This window comes from Argopecten irradians, unplaced genomic scaffold, assembly GCF_041381155.1.
Source record: "Argopecten irradians isolate NY unplaced genomic scaffold, Ai_NY scaffold_0300, whole genome shotgun sequence".
NCBI classification, from domain to species: domain Eukaryota; kingdom Metazoa; phylum Mollusca; class Bivalvia; order Pectinida; family Pectinidae; genus Argopecten; species Argopecten irradians.
The window spans coordinates 1-11,388 of NW_027187767.1; the positions used below are offsets into that span (position 1 = coordinate 1).

Consider the following 11,388-nt stretch of genomic DNA (forward strand, 5'->3'; position numbering starts at 1 on the left):
GCAAAAACACAGGCATCCAGAAAGTAACAACTTTCTCTTTCCGTGTATAGGAGTTACAGGTAAAGATATTGTTGTGTATTTGTATGATTCCATGCATGATGTTCTCCTAGAAAGTACATTGGTTCCATTACATGGAATGGTTCCCTCTCCTGTTAGCAATATTAACTTAGTTGCAATTTTAGTGTCATGGCTGGTTGTCAATCATAAGTACCTGTGTGATGGTGTAATGGAAGAAATGAAAACAATGAAGGCAGATTTTTTTTCACAAGCAAAATCAAAACTAAGCATTTATGAAACACAGTTAAAATCTGGTGAAGTTGGAAATGCCTGTTCCACAGTTGATCTTGGAGGCAAAATGACAAATCTTCATCATCCATCATTAGTTGATTTGAAGAAAAGAAAGAGATTGGTTTTTCTGGAGCCAAGTGATCAGTAGAATTACTATACATGTAGTTACACTGATCTATAGGAATTTGTGATCAAACTAAGTTATGATACATACTGTATTAATACTGAACTCTTTCAGTACTTAACTAACTTTGTATTCTTTCCGGATTTAAAATCATTTTTATGAATTATCCAAAATTTGCATTAAGAATCAATATCATTGTGCTTTTTCGTCATCAGCTGTTGACTGCTGGCAGTAAATTTTTCACATTTTAAACTTCTCAAGTTTTATTAGTAGAATTAAGCTGAAACTTGCCTGATATGATCATGACATGTTCCCAACCAAGTATTTTTAGGTCATTTGACCCGGAGGGTCAGGATGACCTATAGTCGTCATGTTTCATGTTTTAACGTCCGCCTTGCGTTAACTTTTCACATTTTGACTTCTTCTCAAGTTCTACCAGTGCGATTTAGCTGAAACTTACATGAAATGATCCTGTCATGGTCCCAACCAAATGTTGTTATTTTTCGGGCCAATCCGAAATACAAGATGCCGCCACAGCCCCATCTTGAAAACACATTTTGAACTTCTTCTCAAGTTGTACCAGTGTGATTTAGCTGAAACTTGCATGAAATGATCCTGACATGGTCCCGACAAAGTGTTGTTATTTTTCGGGTCGATCCAAAATCCAAGATGGCCGCCACAGCCGCCATCTTGAAAACACATTTTGAACTTCTTCTCAAGTTCTACTGGTGCGATTTAGCTGAAACTTTCATGAAATGATCCGGACATGGTCCATACAAAGTGTTGTTTATTTTTCGGGTCGATCCAAAATGCAAGATGGCTGCCACAGCCGCTATCTTGAAAACACATTTTGAACTTCTCAAGTTCTACAAATGCGTTTTAGCTGAAACTAGCATGAAATGATCCTAATATGATCTGGTTGATCCCAAGTCAAAAGTGGCAACCATGACACCATATATGATTAATTTGACTATTGCCGAGGTAGTCAGATGACTGTTAAGGCCTTGGACCTCTTGTTATTTTTCGGGTTGATCTGAAATCCAAGATGGCCACCACAACCACCATCTTGAAAACAAATCTTAAAATTCTTCTTCAGTTCTTGTGCGATTTAAGTGAAGCTTGCCTCAAATGATGCTGACATGTTCTCGATGAAGTGTTGTTTTTTCTCAGGTCGTTCCAATATGGCCGCCCAATGTAAGCCGCATGAAAAACACATTTTACAGTTTTTCAGCTTTAGTGTTGAAAATTTGTTTGAATGTAAAGAAGGGCTGCCTAAGAAGTCTTGTTCTTTTAGACTTCTAAAAACACAGTGCACTGTCTTTCCCAAATCCAAGATCGATTTCAAAGTCACCATTTTGAAACATTTTGTTGTCCGTCTGTCCATCCGTCGGTCCATCTGTCTGTAGACACAATTTTGTACACAGAAGCCTGACATAAAAAAGGGAAGTTAAGTAAACTATATAATGTTCTTCAATGTCCCATATTAATGGAGTTATTACTAAATTTGTGCAGCAGGGTATTAGTCGTCTGCTCTGGCGACAGTTCTAGTTTCAAGGTCACACGAGTCAAAATGGCTACACTCTTTAAACAACTTCTTGTGAATAACTTAGAGGCTTCTGAGAGACTTGATATTGGGCAGGTAACATGCTGGGATGAAAGTGTGTGACTTTGGCTCGGGTATGTGAAATTTGTGTTGAAGTGAAAGCCAGTAAGAAACATGACAATATTTTGGAATCCAAAGTTTTAGAGCAAATCTTTGCTGAAGCTATAACTAATGGATTTGCACAGCTAAACAGAAATGAAAGTGCCCTATTAAACTTCTTAATTCCAACAATTGAGTTACATCAGACCAAGTATCTGTTTGTTTATATGACCCAGATGCTGACTGCTTGCTTTTATCAAGTGAGTGGCTGCCGTTATGGATTCCAGAAAAGGAAATTCTAACAAATGAAATAATTGTTGTTGTTTAGCTTTTTTGGAACTTCACTGTTTTCACTGCACAAAAGGTGGCTGCCAAATATGATCTTGATAAGTCAGGTTTGCATAGTGAGTTTAAAAAGTCATCTGCAACATTACAGAAAGGTAGAAACTAAAGAAAGTTTTGCTTCATCTTCTGTACCCTTGAAATATAGCTTTTGTCCTAATAGCAAATGAGCTTATTTTGTGGTAAGTGGATGGTTCCATATGCCAGTCATCCTGTATTGGGTGTAATTTTTTTATTCAAATCATCTTATCGAAGGGTCCTAGTTGTGCATATTTCGTTACTTATATCATCAACATTCACTTGTTTGCATATTGTTATGTCATATGACATTCAAATGATTTTATTTACATTGTCACCTCACAGTAAGTATATGTTGCTTCTAAATCAAATAATTTCTTATATTAACATTGGCAGTTAGGCTCTGGCGTACTATTATCTTCATCAGAGTTCAAGAGGTCACAAAAAGACTGGGTCTATCATGTCAATGTGAGAAAATTGATCAATATGAAAATATATTCTAATCAGAATATTTGAAATGGATTTAAGTGTTATATTTATGATTGTATATAAATATTCAGCTTTATGAGAGAATTTTTCATGTATCTTGGTACTGTTATTGTTTAGTCGGTTGCCCTTGGCAACACACCGGAAGCAGGTGGCACCCATTATTTCCCGCCAAATCATATGCTGTTCCATCATAATTTTTTTTCTATGCTGACATAATAATGTTTTATTTCATACTTTATATTTTTTTGTTATAATGGGGATGACTGGTAAAATGTAAATATAAACATTGATTGCCATATTTTTTTTTTGACATGCATTGGTGTGTAACATACATTGGATGTTCCAGCATATCTATCATGGTGCCCTAGATATTGCATGTCAAAAATATGACAATCAATGCTTAAATCAAAACAATATTACAGGGCAGAATTCCCATCCATTGCATATCTTAAAGTTAACAGAGACATGTCAGTGATTTTTTAAAGGTACATTTGGGGCTGAATAAAGGCCCCTTCCCCTAGAGAAATTTTGCTGTATTTTCCCAATTTTATGTAAATATTTTCCCAAATAAAGAAAAACTCTTTAAAATACACATATTTCAAGAAAAATACACTGTACATTTTTCCCCTTTTGAAAAGGTACAGGCCCCTGAAATTATTGAATAAGAAAATCACTGCATGTTGAAACACTACTGCAGGACAAAAATCCTTAATTTTGTCTTGAAATACACTTAAACCGCACTTAATTTCTTAAAAATCTTAAAAATGACTCTTAAAATTTGTTTCTTTATTTTTAAGGATAAAGAGCACATGCTTTGAATTTTCCCTTAATATCACCATTTAAGGATATTCAATTGTAAAAGTAAGAAGCATTTAAGCATATGTTTATCTACTTAATTTTTTAGAGTACTTATTAAATACTGAAATCTCGTTTGCTTTTCGTTTAAGGTGTGTTTAAGGACACTTATTTTTTATGTTAACACTATAATTAATAACCCTCAAATTATTTAAGTCTTGCAGTAACTTGACATGCAAGTTTTAATAGTCCTCACTTTTTTTAATGACACTTAAAATACATGATGTATTGGGATATATATAATTTCATTTTTAAGAGTACTTAAATCTATCAATTAATGAATGTGGATTGATCATCGCGATATCCTTGTTCAAAATTCTTCAGAGGCTTTATTTACAGAATCCTTATTTAATTCTATGGAACCAATTGAAAGGATACTCATGAACATCATTAGAATTACAACCATGGTCGGGAAGTGAAACCATGGTTGTAATTCTAACCATGGTGAGAAATGAAAATGACCATGGTTATAGTGACCATGGTTGGCAATGGTCACGATCTAGATTTGATCAAATTGCTTAATTACTGACCATGTTCCATTAATTTGTTTTGAAAGTTGAAGATTTATATATCCATGGTTATTTTACAAGTTGTATCTTCTGATTAAAACTTCTAAAAGTCCTAATATCATTTCCTATCTTCCTGCTTATAAGTTTGAAGTCACATGACTTGTCACATGACAACATGATCGAGTCACATGACTTCTATAAGTTTCCCGCCAAAACAGTCACCATCAAAAATGGCTGCTGTGTCTGTTGGAGTGTGGAAGGAGAAACATCTCTCTTCTTAAAATGGAAGTTTTGGCCAATTAGTGAAAGGATTATCTTATTCCTGAATGTCTGTAAGTAGAGATGAACACTTTCAGTAAGTTTTGATTGTCTGCAATTCTTTATCAACATGAAATTGTTGCACACTGATATTGTGTTCCTATAATGCATATAATTTTTTTATAGGTTTGTGTATTTGTCAATTGTTATTGAGTTATATTGCCCATATAAGCTATCAAACTTTATAACTATAGGTTTATTTCAGACAAATACTAATTTACTTGGAATGTATTGTGAAATCAATTGCTGCATATCTCTGATAAAAGATTTTCTTAGCACTTATCTGTAGTAGTATTAAAACATAATGAACACAGTAAAATGTTGGTGATTCCAAGTAAAACTATTCTGTTGTTATACATCAATATATGGATTATACCTATTGCCATCACTATTTGTTTCAACAAATATTGAATTGAGTAATAATATCAGGATTCCAAGAGAATTTCCATTGGATTGATAGAAATTTCCATAGATATTTACCACTTGAATCATATTGGAAATATCACTTAACCAGTGAAATTCTGCCAAATTTTACTGTTTCACTGTTCCACGGGAATTTTACTGAATATACCACTGAAATCCCAAGGAAAATTCCACCGGAATTAAGTGAAGCTTTTTTTTGCCACTGGCAGCATATATATATATATCAGATTTATTTTTAGGAATTACAATATGCATATGTACATCAAATGAAATTTTAAGTACCCTTACTTAAATAAATTAAGTGACTACAAAAAGAAATGCATTGGGTTATTTTGAGTGCTCTTAAAAAGGGTGCAAAATGTTTTAAGAACCCTTACTTAAAATTATATGACCATTGAAAGAAACGTCTTTTGGATATTTTAAGTGCACTTAGTTGGGGAGTTCTTGTCCTTAAATTGCTCTCAATATACATGTAATTTTAAAATAAGATTTAAGTACCATTAATATTGTATAGTTTAAGTGTAGTCTAAGTGTCCTTACTTTTTTTACACCCTTATTTTTAAGTGTGGAACTATTTAAGAGCACTTAAAATTTATCTAAAAATTGTAAAATTAAGTGTCCTTATTTTTTTCTTTTTAAGTACATATTGTGATTCTTAAATTTCTTAAATTAAAAACCTCCAATTTAAGTGTCCTTAACTTTTAAAGAATAAGTCTGGTTGATCCGAATTTAAGGACCCTTGATGTATCAATATTAAGAGCAGAAATTAAGACAAAATTAATGACAAATTTAAGAAAAATTTAGAGAAAATTAAAGTGCTCAATTTAAGGGTGATTTAAGGGGCATGTCCTGCAGTAGTGAAAAACAAAATGGTTACAGTAATTAATGAGACGCATTCCATCTGAAATAAAAGACTAAATTTACTCTTGATTTCATTTCATGCGCTCATAAAAACGTTGGCTGCATAATAACAAATATATTGTAGCAGTAATAAGTAAATGTTTACGCAATTGTTTTAGGGTAATTGAAAATTATAGTGCATATCTTACGCATGTACACACAGCTTCATTGGAGCACTGAGGTCAACAGGTCAAGTTTTGTAAAATCCCTAGTTTTATTGTGATTTTAATTTGCTATCATATTGTATAATTGAGAGATGCAGAGGGAATAGAAGGAAAGTCAGGCCTTAAATATATACTTGTCATGTCATAATGGTCCTATTTTGCTTTCTTTCTTTTTTCAGTCTTTACACAATCTAAGTATTCATTTTGGCATTTAATGATCAATAATTGATCATTAACTGCCAAAATGATTATCATTTGGGTCAGCATATCCACATACATTTTATTGTATGACTCAGCAGTGATCCTTTAGTTTGAACTTTTTTATTATACATCTTGTATATATCATAATTATATTCTTATAATAAGTGTTGAATTTTATTGTGATTTTATTTGTAAATTATCTAGATTCCAGATTTATGTAATCTTTTTATACAACCTGTAAATAGTAACCTTATTAATTTTCGATTTTAATATGTTATCAATTTTAAGATATATTATACATGTCATTTTTGCTCAGTTGATTTACAGCTACATTTACTTTATTGTGTTTTTCTCCGTAAAATTATATCGTACTCATTTCCATGACAGGTACACTTTTGTACTTCAAATTAGCATAAATATACAGTATGTATCTTATAGTAGTTTGACTTTGTGTTGGCCAGATGACTGAAATTCAGGCTCTTGTAAATTTTGTATCTTTGGAGTAACACATTGTAGCCCATCATCATCAGATAGTGGGTTATTTAGATTGTCTGTTGTCTGTGAACTAACTCTATAGCTGTCTCCATCTGTCTGTAAACAATACTTGCTACTGTACATCTCTCCGAATTCATATAACCAGAAACATATATACATATGTTTCTGATATAACGCATCCCCTTATCCCTTCTTATATGCATACTGTATTTTTGGAGTGATCTTAAGGCAATATATAGTATGCCTAATAGCCTGTATATCACATGTAGGTATACTTGAACATAACTTATATAAGTTGATTAAAAGTGTCTGTTCTATGCATCAGGCCTTACATTAAATATTACTGTTGGCAGACTCATAGATTATTGGGCTGTACATTCCAGTTTGTCATGGAAATGGTGGCTATTGATTATAACATGCAAATATGGCATATATGGAGGCGTCCCAATTTATACCAATGTTCATGTTCCATGTTATAATGTCATCTGAACATAAGGCGATTAATGTTTTTAATAATGTATTTGGGACAAAACATGCAGATTTGTGGACTTGTACTTAAACTACCAAATACAGCTGTGGAACATATTTTCTCAAAACTAGCCTTCGTTTCATGCTTAGTGTTCCTAAACCATAGCTATATTCCATGTTTGCATCATATAAACAACAACCGCAATTTGCATGACAAGGTCAAAACGGAATCAATGTGTATGCCTTTATAAAGTTGATTATTAATTTAATTTGGTCAGATCAGCGCTCCTTGTACATGCTGTAAAGACTAGTTAACATAACGGCATGATTATTTGGTGAACCCCATAGATGTTCTAAACTTAAATTTGCGATTCTTAGGTCACCTGACCATATGTCTTACATGACTCTTTGTGACCTATTACGATAGACTTTTGTCCATCATCATGCGTTGTCTTTAACATTTCCTTGTGAAATCATTATTTTAACCATCATTAATGATTTATTTAATTATCTATATTTTTTGTGTAGAAATTGAAGCTAAAAATTTAAATCAGTTTGAACCATGAATGAATTTTTAGATCATCTGACCGGGAGATCAAGTAAGTTTTACTGGAACTTGCCTGATAGATCCTGACATGATCCTGACCATGTTTTGAAACTGTCCTTGGTTCCAATTTAATTTTGTTTTTTTTTATTGGTTGTTTTTGTTTTTTTTGTGTTTTTGTTTCTAACTTCAAAATTCAAGTATATTTCAACAGCCATCTTGTAAACACATAATGAAGTTTAACCATTTACTGTCAAAATACAGGGGCTGTGACCTGTGACGGTGAAAATGATGCAATTCATGTGCTTCATGTAAATTTGCAATTAAATTCAACAATATCCAACATTTCTAAAATAAACTGATTATCCTTGATGTCTAAATTATGTTCGTAAGCACATTTTGACTCGCATCTCCGATACGGTTCACTTGGCCGCCATTATACTTCTAGTTACTTTACCATATTTGGATTGCCGAGGGTTGACGCCCAAAATCTTTCACGAGGGTTGAGATATCCTTGTCCACTTCACAGACCCATGTTTGATTCTTTTTCTCCCATACTCAGTAGAAAAAAATGACGAAATTCCACTTGGTTTTCAGTTTTTTCATCGCAGCATTATCGCAGGAATGTCATTATGCGTCAAAATTGATGAAGTCATCTACAATGTGTGCCGCAGTTACGCCGCATGTATTGATGACGTCACGTTATTGTCTAGCGCGTGTGAGCTGTCTTACACCCCCCTGTGTAAGATAGAGTTATCTTTTCCCTAGCAACCGCGGGATATCCCTGTGAAAATATGGGAGAAAAAACTGTGCTTACACACAATTTTTTACTATGAAAGATGATTTCACAGATTTTTTTAACTTGAGTTTGAAAAATTATTTTGGGTAAAATCCAAATGATACTGGTATTTTTTCTGTGTTTTTTTTATCATTATTATTATTATTTTTGAAGAGATTTTACATGGGTTCAAAGAGCATTTACATATAACATTCATATTCACTTTTTTAATATACATATATTATATATACTTTTGATATCTCTAATATTGTAAACCAAATTGTTAACACAGGCTGTAATGCACTCTCAAGGTGTTCCTTGAAAAGACAAAGTTTTACTCTCTCTCTAAATATATATATAATTATTATATGCATTGTATATAATAATTAGTTTATTTAGTGTGTCGCGTTTTCTTTATTTCATATATAAACAATGTACACATAGCTCGACTGAATTATATCATATCTGAAAAGGAGCCAGGAATAAAAACCAAAAAACTAGTTGCCGTTTAAACAAAGTGGTTTACAGTACTAGGTATTCTCTATACAATATGATAGTACATTTCTTTAGTTTTAATTGAAAGATTAAAGACATTAATTTGCAAGTTGCACCCTTTAGAAAAGCAGAAGAGAGATGAAGTAAAAAGGAAGAATACATGTAGTAGAAAGAAGTGAGAGAAAGAAGAAGTGGCAATGGACTGACAAGGCTCATCATTCTCAATGAGATTCATAAAATCATATGTAAAAAGATAAGATACCACACAAAGATCATCACTATTTCCAAAGCTAAATATTAAATTGGGACCTTACACAGTGATGATTGATGAGCAGGCAGTTAAAGCATATTAAGAGAAAAATTTTAAAAAGTACCTTTATTCTAAAAATCTTTCCCCTTTTCTCCAGTCATTGACAAATTTCATAATACATGTATGTGTTTCACCCTTGGTGGTTGTTATGTATTTTTCAGTTCTGTACATAGCCTTCAAAAGATTTTTTTAACACATTCATTGATAAACCAATTTGGAGACATCAATATATCTAGCACTATAAAACTATAAATATATTGCTTTAGCACTAAAATGACAACATTATCTGTATAATTTTTACAGTTAGAGAGTCCAAAAATGAAAGATTCCTTATTAAACGTAAATGGAATTAAAAGCATCTCTAATATGGATTCAAAATTTGATAGGAAATTCTGAACATTTTCACAGTCCCATAATGTATGAACCAAGTTTCAATTTCAGTTTTACACTGATGAGAGTAAGGAGTGTCTACAAGGCTATTTTAAACAGATATGAATTTGTGGTTAAAATATACTGATTAATTCTAAACTGAAGCCACTGCAATTTTGTGCTTCTGGTACTGATAAAAGGAATAATGTATTTTTGTCTCCATTTTTGATTGTCAAAACCAAAAACATCATCCCATTTTTTTCTTCCTGTAGCAACAGTATTATTCTGGTTAAGTACCTTATAAAAAATCACTTGCTCCTTTTTCGGGATGAATAGGTTATTTAAAATCCTATTGGAAATTTCATCTGATGAAAAAGTTTTTTTTTAATGACATTGATTACACCTTGATATGTAAGAAAATCTGTATGCATATTAAATTTCTGATTTAATTCGTATAAACTGTAAAACACACCATTTTCACTATTTTTTATCATATTATTCAGGACTAAAATACCCTTCTGAAACCCTTCTTTATAAAAAAAAACTTCTGTTGTTAATTTGTATTGTTTTATTATGCAATATAGGAACTTTAAGAACAATATCATTTTTCTTTTTAATGTTTTCAGACTTTGAAATAAGTTTACACCAACTTTTGAAAACATCTTTCCAAAACAGGTTTTTAGGTCACCCGAGACGAAGTCTCATGGTGATCCCTTACAGAAATATAAGGCCTCTGCAATATTGCTGCAATACATACTTTTCGTATGCAAATGAGTTTGCCGCACCATAGCTGCACATACTTGTCGCACCAAAGCTGCACACACTTACCGCAACAAAGCCTTATAGTTGCAGCAATATTGCGGCAATACATACTTTTCGTATGCAAATGAGTTTGCCGCACACACTTGCCGCACCATAGCTGCACACACTTGCCGCACCAAAGCAGCACACACTTGCCGCACCAAAGCAGCACACACATTTACCGCAACAAAACCGCACATAGTTGTGGCACCATATTATTATATTGCAGCAATATTGCTGCACACTTAAGCTTTCTGTAAGGGCGACCTATTCTAATCGCCTTTTGTCCGTCATCGTCCGTCGTGCAACGATAAACTTTTTTATTTTCGACATCTTCTCCAAAACCACTGAAGCAATTTCAATGAAATTTTGCACAAACCTTCTAAGGCATAAGGTCAATCAAAATTGTGAATTGTATGACCCCCACCCCCCAGGGGGCTGTGGGAGGGGTAAAATTGACTAAAATTTAAAAAAAATATTGTTCTCCACTCACAGATATGGTAGAATCAAATACTCTTCATAGATAGAAAGGTCTCGAGGCCTTCTACAAAAATAATGAATTATATGGCCCAGGGTCTCAGGTTTTCCCCTGGGGTGGGGGTTTAAGTTTACTATAGTTTATATAGGGAAAACACATTTTGTAGCATTATTTGGTCATTTGTAATAGGAAAATAATCAAACGTCGTCAGAATTATCCATATGAAATGGCCATTGAATCCTATATAACAAATTTTTCTATGACTGACCCCAGTGGCCTTAGGGGCCTGGCCAAAACGGGGTCAAATTAGCTAAAACTTCAAAAATCTTCTTCTGAAATTCTGGAACTGGTAGAAATCAAATACTCTTCATAGATGG

At 32.9% G+C, this 11,388-nt stretch overlaps 1 pseudogene; it reads left to right on the forward strand.

The window, feature by feature from the left end:
• Positions 1-2,071: 2,071 nt before the first annotated feature.
• On the forward strand, positions 2,072-3,865 carry LOC138312382 (uncharacterized; annotated as a pseudogene).
• Positions 3,866-11,388: the final 7,523 nt, after the last annotated feature.